Below are 18,975 nucleotides of genomic sequence, written 5' to 3'. Positions count from 1 at the left end.
GTACTGCCTTCCTTTCTATTGTAGTCACTTCCTTTTTCCAGAAAGCCAGGTATAAGATAATCACAGAACCCTTTGTCTGATATGCAGTGCCACAGAATAAGTCTTCAACTGGCTATACAGTTAAGAGATTTTTTTAAAAGATTACCTGCAGTGGGAAAGGAGGAGGCGATTTTAGTTGGGATCGTGGCTGGAAAGTGGCCTGGTGTGCTGCAGGGCCAATGAAAATTGGGAAATAGACTCAACTAGGTTTTAAAAAATTCAAACCTCCTGATGTGGCTACTAACCTTGCAGGTAATGTAACAGGTAACTTGACCCCTACTTAGTTCCATCTTCAAGAATGAACGCAAAGAATAAACTTATATTAAACTACTGCTCCACCACCCAACACAATATTGCCTACTCTTAGTTAGTGGCAGTTCTCCAAGGTATCATTAAAGCCATGGTTTTCCCAGTAGTGATGTATGGAAGTGAGAGCTGGACCATAAAGAAGGCTGATCGCCGAAGAATGGATGCTTTTGAATTACGGTGCTGGAGGAGACTCTTGAGAGTCCCATGGACTGCAAAAAGATCAACCCTATCCATTCTGAAGGAAATCAGCCCTGAGTGCTCACTGGAAGGACAGATCCTGAAGCTGAGACTCCAATACTTTGGCCACCTCATGAGAAGAGAAGACTCCCTGGAAAAGACCCTGGTGCTGGGAAAGATGGAGGGCACAAGGAGAAGGGGACGACAGAGGGCGCAATGGTTGGACAGTGTTCTCGAAGCTAGTAACATGAGTTTGACCAAACTGCGGGAGGCAGTGGAAGACAGGAGTGCCTGGCGTGCTCTGGTCCATGGGGTCATGAAGAGTCGGACACGACTAAACGACTAAACAACAACAACTCCCAATGTATCAGGGCCAATCCCATTGCCAGCTCAAGCCCTGAAGATGCAGAAGTCTCCTCCTCTTTGATTTTTCATATTCCCAAAGATGCTCACCTACTTTCCCAATCACTGCTTTGTAGCTTGAGTCCTCCCCAAGCAGTCTAGATATTTATAGCTTAATTAACAGTGTCCTGTTTCTTTGCTTCATTTTAGAACAGACTCTGTGGGTAAACATCAGCTTGTCTATAGGAAAATCTGTTGTTTTTTTCTGCTGCAAAAACACACAGCGTGGCCCATGCAAATAATAATCATAATAATCCCTTCCATCTGCTTTTTAAGAACGGCTAGTTGTAATTTGCTTTTACTGACTCCGAGATCAATGCTGTGTTAAGAGACACAAGCTCCCCATTTTCATGTACACTGTTTCCCCCTCTGTGCTAGTTGGCCTTTTATTTTATTTTGAAATGGCTTTTTATACGTTCAGTATTTAAATTTTCTATGTACAATATAAAATAATAATCTGCTTGGAATTAAGAACTGCCTCATATGGCACAGAAAAAGATGGGATTCCTATACCTCCACTACGAAATGATCGTGTCTTTTCTGTAAAATTTAAAGAACATTTTGTCTGAAAATAAATTTACTCAAGAGGCCTCGAGCGAACACGACTCCCACGTACAAGATTGTTCAGATCCTTCAAAAAAACTCAAAACAAATTGCAGAAAATCTATGGCATGAATACAGGGACTAGTTTTTTCTGTAAAATGCGTAGCAGCCCAGAACAGGGTGCTTGGTATAAACTGTGCTCACTTATATGGTACAGTGGTACCTTGGTTCTCAAACTTAATCCCTTGCAGAAGTCTGTTCCAAAAGCAAAGCGTTCCAAAACCAAGGTGCACTTTCCCATAGAAAGTAATGCAAAACGGATTAATCCGTTCCAGTCTTTTAAAAACAACCCCTAAAGCATGAATTTAACGTGAATTTTGCTATCTAATGAGACCATGGATCCATAAAATGAAAGCAATAAACAATGTACTGCAGTCACACAATCCATCCATCAGTAGCTGAACTGGGTTCCACACATTCACAAAAACAAAACGAAAAGAGCCGCAAAAACAAAAACACAAAATAAATAACAAAAACAGACAGACCTCAGTATGACACTCAAAACGGAGCATGTTCAGCTTCTGAAAAAAGTTTGCAAACCGGTTTGCAGTGTTTGGGTTCCAGGTTGTTTGAGTACCAAGGCATTTGAGAACCAAGGTACCACTGTACTTGAATTCATACTGGATACCATATGTAGCCTTGACCTGGGATCAGATGCGGAGTCCTCAGAGGACAACCCAGACATCAAACATGTCAAAAATACGTCTTGCGTGCCGAGGATCCGCTTGATGGGTCATCTGGGTCAATGCGTAAGATGCCTGCTTGTGAGTAAGCAATCCCTAGTATGCCTTCACTGCCAGGAGTTGTGACTTAGGCAGTAAGAATATACAGTCGTACCTTGGATCCCAAATGTCTTGGAACTCGTACATTTTGGCTCCCAAATGCCGCAAACCCAGAAATGAGTGCTCCGGTTTGCGAACCTTCTTTCGGAAGCCAAACACCCAACGCAGCTTCCGCGGCTTCTGATTGGCTGCAGAAGCTTCCTGCAGCCAATCAGAAGCTGCACTTTGCTTTCTGAACGTTTTGGAAGTCAAACCGACTTCCGGAACGGATTCCGTTCGACTTCCAAGGTATGACTGTATAAAGCAGGGTTTATCTTGCCTGGGCCGGATCAGTCCCGTGGAGATCCCACTGTGGGCCGGACTGCGCATGCATGTTTTTCGGCGTCTGTGTTTGCGCAGGCGTGATTTTCAGGGTCTGTGCATGCACAGATGCGATTTTCGGCACTGCAGAAGCAAATCCCCATGCTGCGCTACGCCGGTTTCGCACTGTGCACGAGCAGGAAACTCGGTTCAGGGGCGGCTCGTGGGCCAGTCAAACGACCTCCACGGACCGCTTCTGGCCCATGGGCCTTAGGTTCCTGACCCCTGGTATAACGCCTCCCTCTTCAACAAAAACCAACAAATGAATAGAACCTACCCATGTGACACTGACACAAAACCTTGCGCATACACTATGTAGAAGAATGAAAGTTTACTTCTCCACCTCTCTTCTCCCCCAACTTTATACTGCCTGTAACACTGGTGACTCACATCGAACATGAATGATCTGTAGAAAGAACTCTATGAACTTCTTTAATAAAAAACCAATTTTAAAAAATAAAGCCTCCCTCTTGAACTTTCCGGTTGCTAGAAACAACATAACTCTTTCACTCCTTGGTGAAATATTAGATTGTTTCCAGATCAGGTTTTGTTTTCTGTTTTTTAAAAAAATATTTTTTATTCGTTTTCAATTGCAATAGTGCAATAAAAGCCTCATTACAACAATGCCAAATTATACTACCATTAATAATGCCAATCACTCAAAAGCCAAATTGTACAATTTAGGTGGGAGAATTGATGGTTTGGCGATTTACTCTATTTCTGCGTTCCAAAATCTTATAAATTTCCATTACACTTCCAGTCAGAATCACAAACCCTTATACCGCAGCTGCAATTTTAACGACTTCCATTCACATTAACACCTTAAATGATTTATAGTCCTAAAGGTGAAGTATTCAAACTCTCTCTTTGTTGTTCTTGTGTGTGGCAATTATTCTGTCCTTGGTGTTTCTCTCTGTCCTTGTAAAATATTATGTCTATCTTTGGTCAGATGTTGCTGTTCTCCATAATGCCTTGGGCCCTCCTTCCGATAATATCTGGGAACTAAAGTAATTCTCTGTGCTTGGCCTTGGCTTTGTTGCGCCTATATTGCACATTGAATCCCACTCTCCTGGGCAAGTGTTTTGGTAAAAAGCTTTATCCTCTAGGACTCTAGGTCCTGAGGGCATCCCCGGAGCATAACCGTGTGAATAAGCCAAAATCAAACCTTGCGAATAAGCCAAAAGAAGTTACCGTATTTTTCGCTCTATAACACGCACCCGACCATAACACGCACGTAGTTTTTAGAGGAGGAAAATCCGTAGGCATGCCACCTGTAGGCATTCCCTCCATAACACGCACAGACATTTCCCCTTACTTTCTAGGAGGAAAAAAGTGAGTGTTATGGTGCAAAAAATACGGTAACTAGCCTGCAAACAATTTCTCTAGCCTACCAAGGGATTAGCAGCCTGTGTTTCTATGCTGAATATGGAGAAATGGAACCTGTCTTCCTCCTCTACAGTCAACATGAAAAAGTCTTCTACCAAGTGGATTAGTGGCAAAGCAACAGAGCAATATTCTGCAAATCTGCTCCATTTCTGGGCCGGCTGCAGAGGAAAGGGCTTTACGTCTAACATGGCTGATACAGATTTCATCTCTCTTTTGCCAACCTGCTTGTCTTCGTGGGATTTCCAGGTGCCTATGGCTGGCAGGTGAACCATGAGGCTGCCAGGATACTCCCTTAACCTCCGAATTGTGCAAAACGGAATGGGAAACCACCATAAAATGAGACGCAAGTGTAGCAGCAGCTCATTACTTGTTGGTACAACTAATTATTCCAACCACTTAAGAGAGAGAGCCCAGCAGAGCAAACTTCCCCATAAATATACCTCAAGTTGAGGCAAGTGCCTTCATTTACATTTAAGAAACGCCCCAAACTGTGATCTACCAAGAGTTTGTGAACGGTGCCAATAGCTCAAATGTATGTGCTTTTTTTTAGGCATAACAGCAATCCTACTAGACATCTAGTCTAGAATCAAGTTTCTCACAGTGGCCAGTCAGAGGATAGACAACTTTCCTTTTTATTCAAGCTCCAACAACTAGTACAGTGGTACCTTGGTTCTCAAACTTAATTCGTTCCTGAAGTCCGTTCCAAAACCAAGGCGCACTTTACCATAGAAAGTACAGTGGTACCTCGGGTTACATACGCTTCAGGTTACAGACTCTGCTAATCCAGAAATAGTACCTTGGGTTAAGAATTATGCTTCAGGATGAGAACAGAAATTGTGCTCTGGAGGCGCAGCAGCAGCGGGAGGCCGCATTAGCTAAAGTGGTGCTTCAGGTTAAGAACAGTTTCATGTTAAGAACGGACCTCCGGAACGAATTAAGTACTTAACCCGAGGTACCACTGTAATGCAAAATGGATTAACACGTTCCAGACTTTTAAAAACAACCTCTAAAACAGCAATTTAACATGAATTTTACTATCTAACGAGACCACTGATCCAGAAAATGAAAGCAATAACCAATTAACTGTATTATAAAATAAATAAGACAGTATTGTAGATGATAAAAATTAAAATTCATTTTTTTCCTTACCTGCACTGATGAGTCATTGTTTGGATGGGGGGCTTTTATCCATTTTCACAGTCACACAATCAATCAATCAGTAGCTGAACTAGGTTCCATACAGGCACAAAAACAAATTAACCAAAAAAACCCAAAAAACAAAAATGCAAAATAAATAGCAAAAACAAAAGTGCCAAACTTAATCCGTTCCGGAAGTCCGTTTGACTTCCGAAATGTTCAAAAACCAAGGCGCAGCTTATGATTGGTGCAGGTGCCCCAGAAACAATAGCCAACAGCAGCATCAAATGTTCAGCTTCCAAAAAACGTTCAAAAACCGGAACACTTACCAAGGCGTTTGAGTACCAAGGAACCACTGTATTCAGAAACATGTTCTATTCATGGCTAATAGTCGCTGGTCTTGTTGGCAAAAAATGAGAAGGCAAGCTTACTGGAATATGTTGTCTCCAGAGGAGGAGCGTGTAGCCACCCTACGCTTCCTCCATCCTTTTTGTCCCTGTTCAGCACCCAGCTAAGCCAAGGTTTGGTTTAGCATGGCTTCAAAACTCAGGCTCAGAGTTCTCCAACCCAACTGCAAGCTGCAGCCAAAGACAAACCTTCGGTTGGTGATTTAAATCACGCAATAAAATGCGATTTCGCTCAGTCCACACTCTGCTCTATGCCATATTCATGCAATCGCTCATTTTAATTTTAAGCCTTGTTAATACTTGTTTTGTGTACATTCAATTGTAAGATAAAATATATGCAAAGGGACTTGGCAGGAAGTCAAAATAGAAGTAAAGATTTTGTAAGATAAAAGGGGGAAATATTTATTTTCATTATTATTATTACTATGTGTTTGTGCGGGTGTGTGTTTTCTATGGAATGTTTGGGAGGAAATATGATGGTAAATAACAAATAACAAACAAAATATTGGTGTATGTCATTTTTCTTTCTCAATTATATGTTGTGGTAGTATGGTTGTAATGTTTTTTGTAACATAAAATCATTCAATAAAAAATATTTTTTAAAAAATAATAATAATACTGGTTTCTTCCAAATGCCCCGAGGATATTCAACCATCCTGACTTCAACTTGCTTTAAACTAATCCTCTGATATATTTTTTTACAAATGACTCCTTTAGAAATTCAGTGTTACCCTGTCGGACTTTCTAGGCAAGCTTCCACTTTCATTGCAGTTGAATTTGACAGTGTGGCCCTTGTTTTCAAACAGAGTGACATTGGTTGCATCTTGCACTAGATTCTAGCATCACTCGGGATTAAATCCTGGACTGGCTCCAGGGCATACAGCAGATCGTATACATATTCACTCCCTTTTTTCAATTGGAATTACTTCCAGTTAAGTATGCAGAAGCTAGCAGTTTTTCCCAAACTTGGGTCTCCAGTTGTTGTTGGACTACAACTCCCATCATCCAGGAACAGTGGTCAAGGATGATGAAAACTATAATCAAAAAACCAAGTTTTGGCAACCCTAGAGCATTCTATTTTGTCCCCTTGACTTTAATTATTTTTTAAGCGAAGGGAGTAGATTAAGTCAGACTACTATAGAATTCAGAAAACTGGTCTCAGACATTCAAATAATCTATACAATCAACATGTGCGTAGTCTTGGAAGTAACATTAAACCACTCCAGTATATTTACAAAAGGCAAATCAAAAGTATTTAAAAAGTAATGAGAGTCTAACACACCACCTATAATAAACAAAATCAATAGCCATAATTTATGTCTGTAAAAGTTCTTCTATAATCATGCATTTGATGCAACGCTTGTTGCCTGAGAAAACTCACACAAGCAAGATGCTAGTTTATTTTTTTCTATTTGCCCACATGAATACTGCTGTGCTATCTGAACAGATCTGATTATCTTCATAAATCAGACAGACCTAGAGCCAACATTTGTGCATATAAATCTACTCTCAAGCCAATACTCTATAGAGGCAGAATATAACTTTGTGATTGTTGTTATGTTGCAACAAGCTTGGGGTAAAAAATAAAAAATAAAACACGTATACAGTATTTCTGAAGGAAGCATGCAAACAGAAGCAGTATATTTAAAAGTAACAACCTTTAAGAAAAAAAAAAGATTTTTAAATCTTTGGACTTCAGAGTCAAGTTTTATTCTATTTAGCCTCCAAGTTTAATTGTCTAATCAACAGACTGAGAGCAGGAAATATGGCTATGATGTGACAAGCTGTAAAAAACTGATTTCCACTGCACACACACTACTTCTCCTCATTTCCACAAATAAAACTTTGAAGGAAGTGGAGAGATTAACAGCATAAGGATGAGGACCAATTTTCTTTAAAACAAAAACAAAAACAAAAAACACCTGCCACCCAAATACATTAGTTTCTGCAATGTATAACATACAGCTTAACGCTAAGGTCTTCTGTACCACAACGGTTCTGGTATTTCAGGCAGATTCAGACAGTTGCGCAGCTAGATGCATGAGTGCCGCATTTTTATAGGACAGGGTTTGAGTTTTATTACTTCAAAAGACGCAGTTACACACAACAACGCAAAAAGCATCCGAAAACAAGACTCGTGGTGCCTCTGAAATGCCTGAAAATGATTCAGTCATGTGCTAGAAGCACACAAAGCAGTAACAAAATAATCCCTAGCAGGAACAAGTTGCAGAACGTACCCATTTTTTAACAAGAAGTCTGGAAAGCTGTACTTCTTGAGTAGGAGGTTAGAATTAAATATTAGCCCTTGGGATCACCAATGCAAACTGTTATCTCCTAGGTTAATAACCTACGCCCTGTAGTTGGGGTTAAGTAGTAAATGAAAGGCTTTGGAATTATGCATTTTTCGCACAGAGTGGCAGGAAAACTGCCATGCGGGCAAGACTGCTATGTATTCCAGGTGTGCCGTTGGAGAATCAGTATACAGTGGTACCTCGGGCTACATATGCTTCAGGTTACATACGCTTCAGGTAATAGACTCCACTAACCCAGAAATAGTGCTTCAGGTTAAGAACTTTGCTTCAGGATGAGAACAGAAATTGTGCTCTGGCGGCGCAGCAGCAGCAGGAGGCCCCATTAGCTAAAGTGGTGCTTCAGGTTAAGAACATCGGGTTAAGAACTTAATTCGTTCCGGAGGTCCGTTCTTAACCTGAAACTGTTCTTAACCTGAGGTTCCACTTTAGCTAATGGGGCCTCCCGCTGCCGCTGCACGTTTTCTGTTCTCATCCTGAAGCAAAGTTCTTAACCCAAGGTAATATTTCTGAATTAGCAGAGTCTGTAACTTGAAGCGTCTGTAACCCGAGGTACCACTGTACAGTGGACGCTCAGGTTGTGAACGTGATCCATGTGGGATGCACGTTTGCAACCCGCAGCGGCGCATCTGTGCACGCACGGGTTGCGATTCGGCGCTTCTGCGCATGCGCAAAGCACAATTTAGTGCTTCTGTGCATGCGCAACAGCCGAAACCCGGAAGTAACCCGTTCTGGTACTTCCGGGTTTCGGCGGGTGCGTAACCCAAAAAAACGCAACCTGAAGTGGCTGTAACCCGAGGCATGACTGTATATGTAAACTCAACTGTCATGAAGAGGAAGAATATTTATACATACACACATACGTACATACATACCCCGCCTATCTGGCTGGGTTTCCCCAGCCACTCTGGGCGGCTCCCAATCAAATATTAAAAACACAATAAAACATCAAACATTTAAAACTTCCCTAAACAGGGCTGCCTTCAGATGTCTTCTAAAAGTCAGGTAGTTGTTGTTGTCTTTGACATCTGATGGGAGGGCGTTCCACAGGGCAGGCACCACCACCGAGAAGGCCCTCTGCCTGGTTCCGTGTAACCTCACATCTCGCAGAGAGGGAACCACCAGAAGGCCCTTGACGCTGGACCTCAGACCGCTGAACGATGGGGGTGATGCTCCTTCAGCTATAAAAGGCCAAAGTTGTTTAGGGCTTGAAAGGTCAGCACCAACACTTTGAACTGTGCTCGGAAACATACTGGGAACCAATATAGGTCTTTCAGGACTGGTGTTATATGGTCTCGGTGGCCACTCCCAGTCACCAGTCTGGCTGCCACATTCTGGATTAGTTGCAGTTTCAAAGGTAGCCCCACGTAGAGCACATTGCAGTAGTCCAAGCAGGAGATAACCAGAGCATGCACCACTCTGGCGAGACAAAAACTTGATCAAAATGAGCAGTTTAAAAACACAGGAGGATATCTTCTCCCTGTGCTCCTGGATTTATCAGAAACAGAAAACCCTGTTTTCCAAACTATTGCAATTGGAAACAGATGCCACAGGGTATAACATCTAGCCACTGGTATATCTCTTAACCAGTCATAGCAAAGCAAGGTAATAAAGCCTTCATTGTCCAGAGTTGCAGAGAAGACCAGAGATAAGTTATCTCCTGTAATTAAATCTCCTCTATTCACCGGCCATCTGAGGGTGCAGCAAGAATCACAAAGGTGCTCTCTATCCTGGCTCCTTGAATTCTCAACTCTTCTGCAGAATCTGCTAACCAGGGTTTGACACATCTGTGTGATTTAAGGCGATGTCCAAAATATTGATCAAGTGTTCTGAGACCATGTCCACATACAGTCGTACCTTGGATCCTGTACGCCTTGCAAGTCGAACGTTTTGGCTCCCGAACACCGCAAACCGTTCCGGTTTGCAAACGTTCTTTGGAACCCAAACGTCTGACAGGGTGCCCCGATTGGTTGCAGGAGCTTCCTGCAGCCAATCAGAAGCCGCGCTTTAGTTTCTGAACATTTTGGAAGTCGAACGGACTTCCGGAACAGATTCCGTTCAACTTTCCATTGGTACATAATGCATTGTACTGCTGAATCTTCCTTGATCATCAACTGCCTGTTTATCTTTGTTCAACTGCACTCCCCACTCCTTCCCTAGTTCTTTGCTAATCCCACCCCCCCTAAAAATCATATACTGCTTTGTAGCTTTTACTGAATCTGCTTACTGATCAGTGTTAGATATATACCGTAAGCTGGTCCACCAAATGGTACCTTAAACCTAGATTCCAGCTGCCACAACGGAATGTCTAGGCACTGCCTTAACAACAACAACATTATAATAGTTTTCATTTCTATATTGCTTTATATTTTAAAGAAAAAAACTCAAAAGTGGTTTACAACACATTTAAACAACGCAGAATAAACCAAACTCAAGCTTCAAGGAAAATATTTCAGATCCTTCTCTAAGTAACATTTTGCTTTCCCCGTGTTTCTTCACCTACTTAGTTTATACAGCTGCCCCATAGCAAAAGTGCTCCAGGAAGCCAGTGTGCTTTTCTTTAAAATGCATCTCTGGGTTATTTGTGGGGCGTAGGAATTCGTTCATTTCCCCCCCCCCCCAAAATATAGTCTGGCCCCCCACACTGTCTGAGGGATGGTGGACCGGCCCACGGCTGAAAAAGGTTGCTGACCCCTGTACTAGAGACCCAAGAGAACTTACTTGGAGTTAAATACCAATGGTACATCATCTTTATATAATTTTATTTCAGTGTATAACAGTGCTTTGTGACACTTTCATTCTGGCAGGTGCTTGAGCTGCTTATGGGGCAGTTTTCCTCAGGGCTTTCAGCTCAAGCACCTGCCAGAATGAAAGTGTCACAAAGCGCTGTTATACACTGAAATAAAATTTTATGAAGATGACGTACCATTGGTATTTAACTCCCAGTAAGTTAGCGAAATTGTATAAATTGAATAAATAAAAAATAATTTTAAAAATTAACCTTGCCTCTCTTCAATTATCCCTTTATGCTGCATCGGTAACTGTTTGCGGCAGCAATAGTGAGGGAGTTAATTTTTTTCGTTGGAATGGGAGGTATAGGAATTCGTTCATTATTATTTTTCAAAATATAATCCGGCCCTGCCACATGGTCTGAGGGATGGTGGATCGGCCCACGGCTGAAAAAGGTTGCTGACCCCTGGGTTAGAGTGTCGAAGTAGGACCTGGGAGATCAGGGTTCAAATCCCTGATCAGCCGTGAAACTGAGGGTGACGTGTCTCCAGTCGCAGTCTTTTAACCTACCTCGCAGGGTTTTTCTAGGTATTAACTGAGGAGTGGGGTGAACCATGTACTCCTTGGATAAAAAGGCGGGATATATAACCATATAACACCGGTCTTGAAAGACCTACATTGGCTCCCAGTACGTTTACGAGCACAATTCAAAGTGTTGGTGCTGACCTTTAAAGCCCTAAATGGCCTCGGCCCAGTATACCTGAAGGAGCGTCTCCACCTCCATCGTTCAGCCCGGACACTGAGGTCCAGCGCCGAGGGCCTTTTGGCGGTTCCCTCGCTGCGAGAAGCCAAGTTACAGGGATCCAGGCAGAGGGCCTTCTCGGTAGTGGCACCTGCCCTGTGGAACGCCCTCCCACCAGATGTCAAAGAGAACAACAACTACCAGACTTTTAGAAGACATCTGAAAGTAGCCGTCTTTAGGGAAGCTTTTAGTGTTTGATATATTGCAGTATTTTAATTTTTTTGGGAAGCCACCCAGAGTGGCTGGGGAAGCCCAGCCAGATGGGTGGGGTATAAATAATAAATTATTATTATTATTATTATTATTGTTATTATTGTTGTTGTTGTTATTATTATATAAATGCAGTAAGTAAGCTCTTCTGCTGACCTGCTGAAGAAAGATGGAGGGGCCGGCCAGAGGGAGATGTGATTCGGCAACCTGGCATCCAGAGATCTCCACGTGGTCAAAACTGGACCAGCGCCAGTCGCAAAACACGCCTGGCAAATTTCCATCACTGCTACTTTTTATGAGAAGTATCACCCTGTGTGTTTCTTTGCATATTAGGTTATGCCACATACAGGACTGGTCATTATCTTTCAGAAAAGCTACTATATTCACCTGTAGCTTCAGAAGAAATCACTGTATTACTTCAGAAACCTACTGGTTTATGACTACCGGAGGGATCATAAGAAACGTCCTATTTCATCCGATTGCCATAACTGGGCTGAAAAGGCAGTACAGTGGTTTACATACATGCTTCAGGTTACATATGCTTCAGGTTACAGACTCCGCTAACCCAGAAATAGTACCTCGGGTTAAGAACTTTGCTTCAGGATGAGAACAGAAATTGTGCTGCGGCGGCGCAGTGGCAGCAGGAGGCCCCATTAGCTAAAGCGGTGCTTCAGATTAAGAACAGTTTCAGGTTAAGAACGGACCTCCAGAACGTATTAAGTACTTAACCCAAGGTACCACTGTAAACACATTCCTGCAAGCAGAAATTGCTTTAACGGAGTGAAATTAAAGATAATGGGGATACAAAATACCGCCTAGCTACTTCTATGCAAACACATTGTACAGCCAAATGAAAAGCAATTTACTCGTCGTACTCATCTCATTTAACGCTTACTCTAGCCTTAAGATACTAAAATCTATTAATTCATACACTGTGGCTTCGCACAGTAACTTTCCTGTGAAACTGCTCTGTGAAGCCATTGTAAAGCCAAAGAACAAGTACCAAAGGAGCCTGAGGGTTTGTCAAGACGGCGGTCTTTCCCCTAGCCAACTCTGCGCCACAACACGAAAACTGGTGTATCTGTGCAATACTATAGGGGTCATTTAGAACTTCGCCAGCACGCAAAGCCTGGAACAAAATGAGCTCTCAATCTTATTTTCCATTGTTTTAAATTCCATACATTTGTTAGTTCCATTTGCATCCTAGATCCTACTTTTCCCGCTGAGAATTCGAGGCAGCCTCACAACATCCCTGTGAAGTAGGACAGGCCAAGAGATCTAGTGAGCTTGGCCTCTCCGGTTGTGGCCTCATCCACTAACTACAGCACATAAATTTCCTTCAAATACTGTTATTGTGGCTAACAGATGTGAAGCGAACTGCAGGAAAGTGATATGTGACCTTAGACAACATGTCTTGGGACTTAAAATTTGCTTCTAATAGGCAAATCAAGGGAAATTTATGGCTCGAAATATGTTAAATTCTGCATAGCTTCTCTTCTGTTCCCAAACATGCTTCAAATCTATCCGTGATCCTAGATATGAAACCGTTTACTGTTGGAGCTGCCAGAACCAGTCGACTGAAGGTTTTTTGGAACTACTAGTTCAGCAGAATTTGCAAAGGTGATACACTTATGGTATCACAATTCAGGGCAGACATGCTTTTACTGTACTTTAATTTGCGTGTGATCAAGTTACACGGAGCCAGATTATGCAGAGGCAATGCTTCTACTATCCCTGTTTTGGATCACTACTCTCTCTTTGCATTCATGCGATTAACCAATTAACTTAAAACAGGAATACACCTTAGAGGAGAATGACAAAAACGGAACGTGTGTATAAAATGAATACTGTAGTTTCTTTAACAGCACAATCCTAGCCATGGCCTCCTGAAATGCAAATTCAAGTGCAATGAGAGTTGCTCCCAGGTTAAGAATGTGTTATCACAGGACTGCAACCTCAGATAAGAAATAACACTCATGTAAAAGAGCAAACAGATGATCAGAATAAAGTTATTTACTATCCCAAACAAAGGCAAATCTTAAGTCCTGTAACTAAAGGTTACCCACTGTCTAGCTCGCATGAACAGGCTGTAACAAAGAATAAAACAGCTCTGTACAAGTAAGAAAAGTTACAGCTATATACTGCTAAACGTAATGGAAAAATAAGTACCTATTTCACCACTTAAAATGTACTCCTACTGCAAATTTATGCAACTGCCTCCTTTTGAAAAACATTGCAATAAACTAATTTACGTAGCTTTAAAAATCACAAATTAATCTGAGAAATGAAACAATCTAAAAAAAGTGTTTCTGAAACTTTCTATTTGTTTTAAGTGTTGAGGCCAAAGAGTAGCATCCCCACCTTTTGTTGGGATATTGAAGAATGCTAACAGAAAATACCGCATTTTTCGCTCTATAACACGCACCCGACCATAACACGCACATAGTTTTTAGAGGAGGAAAATCAGTAGGCATGCCACCCGTAGGCATTCCCTCCATAACACGCACAGACATTTCCCCTTACTTTTTAGGAGGAAAAAAGTGAGTGTTATGGTGCAAAAAATACGGTAATTCAAGGCTGCACTACAGAGTACTGTACATGTAACAAAGAACCATTGGTTACAGTGACAAACTTCTACATTCCTCTTAGAATTAAGGTTACTGGTCAATTAACCGTTTACAAATCAAGATCTGAATACTGACCCTAGCATTATAAAAGAAAAGCACTGCTTAGCACTGCAAACATCGCTTGAGTTATTGAAGCCTTCCATCCGTCTCGAACACCACCAATTTAACAATGAAGGAAAAAGCCTACACAGGAGAAATCTTTTATCAGGTCCACACATTCATTTACTAGGCAAACCTTGAGGACACAAAAATCTCACCATCCAGAATATATTTAACAAAATTACCCTTTAAGCAACATGTTGCTGTCCGATTATCAGGAAAATATGCCGTGTTTAACTTTTATCTTCTGGAATTTACTGGAGCAGGAAAATCAGACTCGACCATTATAAGTATTTGCCCAGGTCCTCAAAAATAAGAGAGTAACTTCATAGGCTTAGTACATGAAGAGAAGGCTTCTTCTTTCCAGAGACTGAGTAATTGCAACACTCCTCTACGCAATAAGGGCGTGTCGAGATTGGAGCTCTTGTCTCATATAAATGTCCTTTTTGTCCCACAGAATTCATCACGTGTGTATGCACACATGCAATTCCTCTTCCAGTTAGTTCAGGCTTAGCTTTTTTCAGTTCCAGCATCACCGCAATACTTAATGTTGATCGTTACACTTCTCCATTTGAGAGCATGCTGAATTTAAAGGGCTAATAACATAGTTTATTATGTTTTCCTCCTGCCCTTTGAACAAGGATCTCAGGGTGGCACATATGAGTCCCTCCCTTATCCCCGCAGTTACCCTGCAAGACAGGCTGAGAGATAACCACCAGTCCAACATCACTCAAGAGAACTTCATACATAAAAAGCCCAAACTAAAGAAGAGTGCATAACCAAGGTGATGAACTAGGCCGAATTGACAAAGATGACCGTGAGGATCAGGCACCAAGAGGACAAGAAATTCAGTCAAGAGCAAGAAAAGTTTACAGAATATCTTAAGGACCACTGTGTATACTTAAAAACATCAGGAGGATTGTTATAGCACTTGTAATATGACTGAAGGTAAAAAAGGAGATAGTATGGATTGGAAAAATGTAATTAGATGCAAAAAAATTAGGGAGAAATTGGAAATCGGGGGTGGGGGTGGAAGTCTGAGAGATCTAAGTAATCCCAGAAGTGTAGAAATTGAAAATGATGTGAATGCATAAGAATATCGTTTTAAAAATGAAAATAAAATATTAAAAAAAGAGAACTTCATAGATATGCAGATACTTGACCTGAGTGTTAGAAGCCGGGATAGAAAAGCTAGGAGCCAAATGGTTTCTGGGACCTGGGTTGTAGGTGCCAAAGCTGAATGTCTAGTCGCCACCAAGGGCAGGGAGAATTGGCAACACTTTTTATTTATTAATTAATAAGCATGAACTACTACGCAATTCACATAAGTGACACATTGTAAATATCACATTTTTTCAGAAATTGTTAATACATGTTTAATGTGGTGTTTACAATAAAAATATTGGTACCGTACTTGAGTTTTCAAAACACTCTTTACTGATAAACTCCTTAATATATTGTTTATCCTTAACTTGGAAGCTTCAAAGCACATACCGTACATTTCAGTAATCCTTGAGTTTCAGCCAAGCGCAAAAAACGGCACCCAGACTTTTGGAGGTGCTGCAAATGGAGAATCTTTAGGTGCAAAATTTCGAACCCTGTTTGACCCAAAGTCTTCCCAAATTCCAGCGCTTCACCAACTAACACAACACAGATAGATGGTAGATTTGTATGGTAGCGTAGTTCCACCAGAATCACCAAGCAAGTAAATGTGAACTTCTGTTAACAGAAATTAGCAAAGGAAACAGAGTAGTTCTGTATTTTTCCTAAGAATATAACTTGTGTTTTATTCTGTTTTTGTATGTGTTGGAAGCTGCCCAGAGTGGCTGGGGCAACCCAGCCCGATGGGTGGGGTATAAATAATAAAATTATTCTTACTGCTATTATTATTGCAAGCAGAGTAGCCCAGCAAACGCAGCCCAGCAGCCTGCAGTTCAAGTGTTTCATCCAACCCCTTTCCCCTTTAAACTTCATCCAAAACAAGTACAATCCAACCGGTTAGCTCAGGTGGTTTAAGAGCGCAGGGCTGAGAACGCCAAGGTCATGGGTTCGATCCCCTGTATGGGCCTCCTGCATTGCAGGGGGTTGAGCTAGATGACCCTCAGGTCCCTTCAGGGGAAACCCAGCCAGATGGGCAGGATATAAGTAATAAATTATTATTATCAGTGCTTTTTTTCCGAAAAAATGTTTAGGGGTACTCTCATTTTGACTCAAGAAAATCACCATTTTATAGTTCAAATCGGGAAAAACAAATACAGCCAACGGACAAAAGTACAAAGATTCACAAAATGTTTAGGGGTATGCGTCCCCCTGAGCCCCCCAGAAAAAAAAGCACTGATGATGATTAACTCTCCCATTCTACACATGGGGCTTGGGGGGGGGGGCATATTGATTCACACAGTTCCTATTAGGTAGGTTCACATTAAAATCCTATGCCCTTTTAAAATGTGGGGTTTTGGGGGGGGGCTTGTTATTGGGTTGTTGTTGTTATTTTTATTATGTATTTTGTGGTTTTGTACAGCATATACTTGGCACAGTAGCCCCAAGACTGCCTGCAAAGGACATATGCCGAGAGAGTCCTTGTATGGGGAGCATAGCTCAATATGGGGAGCATATTTCCATTCTCAGGGTCGTGGGTTCGAGTTCCACATCGGCCAAAAGAACCCTGCCTTTGCAAGGGGTTGGGCTAGATGGCCCGCGAGGTCCCTTCGTGTGACACTCGACTCACCTTGCAGCGAGCGGCATCCCAGGACCTGCCCGCGGCTTCCTGAGCCACATTCACACGTGCACGCGCGACACGCGCACCCACACCTTGCGTGCATTTGCTTTGCTGCAGAGCAGCCGACGGCTGCCAACCCCCCCGGGTCCTGCCAATTTCCCCACCCTGCCCCGGGAATCCCCCTCCCTCGCCCCCGGGGGCTCCAGACTCGCCTCCCTTCAACCTACCAGGGCTGGGGATGAAGCAACACGCCGCCGCCGCTCGCGCCTCCCGGGTCAAGCTTCCAGCGCCCAGCCAGACGTTCCATCCGCCCCGCCAGCGGCGGAAGGCAGCTCGCGACGCCCCGGCAAGCGCGCGCCTCTACACCTTCCTCTCCCACCAACGCGCTACATTCACGCTCCCGGGGGCGGGCGGGGGAGGAGAGGGAACCAGGAAGTGAGCAGCGCAGAGGCCACGCCCTCTCCCCATCCGCTTCCTCCTCTTGCCAGAGAGGCCACGCCCTCCCCATCCGATTCCTTCTCTTCCCAAGAGAGGCCACGCCCTCCCCATCCGCTTCCTCCTCTTGCCAGAGAGGCCACGCCCTCCCCCGTCCGATTCCTCCTCTTCCCTAGAGCCCCGCCCTCTCCCCATCGGCTTCCTCCTCTTCTCAGAGAGGCCACGCCCTCCCCCATCCGATTCCTCCTCTTGCCAGAGAGGCGCCGTCCCTTCGCTGCCCGGCGTTGTGCGCGGGTCCAACGTTCCGGGCTGCTCCGAGCGCCGCCCTTTCTTTAGTTCCCGCCCTTCGCCCGAAGATCCCAGGGCGGTTCACCGCAGGAGGAAAAAGACACAAAATTCGGAATAAAAGTAAAAGCGAGCGAGAAACACTCTCTCTCTCTCTCTCTCTCTCTCTTTCACACACACACACACACACAAAAGAAACACATTGAAAAGGCCGTAGGAGGTTTAATATCCTGTTGGAAGCCGCCCAGAGTGGCTGGGGAAGCTCAGTCAGGTGGGCGGGGTATAAGTAATTATTATTATTATTATTATTATTATTATTATTATTATTTAACCCAAGGTCTGGTTACAAAGAAACATTTTGTTGCTTCATTGTTATTTCTAAATTGGTATACCTCCCTTTGCCAGAAGAGCCCGGGGCGGTTCACCATAGAAAAATAACAATGTCAACACAAAATACATAATAAAAATTTAAACCAATAATAATAGTAAAAGTAATAATCCAATAATAATAATAAACCAATCATCATCCAATAATAAACCTCACAAAACAAAAATAAACCAATCATCATCTAATAATTAACCACACAAAACAAAAATAAACCAATAATAATAATGAACCAATAATACACCGTACAAATACAAAACAAAAATAAACCAATCATCATCTAATAATTAACCACACAAAACAAAAATAAACCAATAATAATAATGAACCAATAATAAACCGTACAAATACATTTAAAAAGGCCACAGAATGCTTAATCAGCTAAAAGGTCTGGGAGAAAAAGAGGCATTGATTATTATTTGTTAAACTGATCACCCAAGAATCCCAGGGCGGATCAGCACAAGAAAATAATGACAATACAAAATGTTCTGGTTTTTGAACGCTTTTCAGAAGCCAAACGTCTGATGCAGCTGTCAGCTATTGTTTCTGGGGCGCCTGCACCAATCGGAAGCCACACCTTGGTTTTTGAACATTTTGAAAGTCAAACAGATTTCCGGAATGGATTAAGTTCAAGAACCAAGGTACCACTGTTTTGGGCGATTTTGTTTTTGCTATTTATTTTGCATTTTTGAGGCTTTTTTGGTTAATTTGCTTTTGTGACTGTGTGGAACCCAGTTCAGCTGTTGATTGATAGATTGTGTGACTACGGAAA

At 42.5% G+C, this 18,975-nt stretch overlaps 1 protein-coding gene and 1 long non-coding RNA gene across 5 annotated transcripts in view; one reads left to right on the top strand and one right to left on the bottom strand.

Annotated features, from left to right (window-relative positions):
* Window positions 1-17,520, bottom strand: part of ZDHHC3 (zDHHC palmitoyltransferase 3) — a 46,029-nt gene extending 28,509 nt beyond the window's left edge. For 2 of the 4 annotated variants that reach the window (XM_080975996.1, XM_080975995.1), the window contains exon 1: window positions 17,326-17,520. The gene's annotated coding sequence lies outside the window, so the exon portion shown is untranslated. Of the gene's footprint in view, window positions 1-14,564; window positions 14,792-17,325 lie in introns of those variants that run through there. The other 2 variants (XM_080975998.1, XM_080975997.1) reach the window with 2 other exon arrangements.
* LOC308460098 overlaps window positions 1-18,975 on the top strand; it is a 146,384-nt gene that overhangs the window by 83,801 nt on the left and 43,608 nt on the right. The window lies entirely within an intron of this gene.

This window comes from Podarcis pityusensis (genome assembly GCF_964106645.2).
Source record: "Podarcis pityusensis genome assembly, chromosome: 12".
Lineage (NCBI taxonomy): Eukaryota > Metazoa > Chordata > Lepidosauria > Squamata > Lacertidae > Podarcis > Podarcis pityusensis.
The sequence above is the reverse complement of the archived record's forward strand: the minus strand, read 5'-3'. Positions and strand labels throughout refer to the sequence as shown.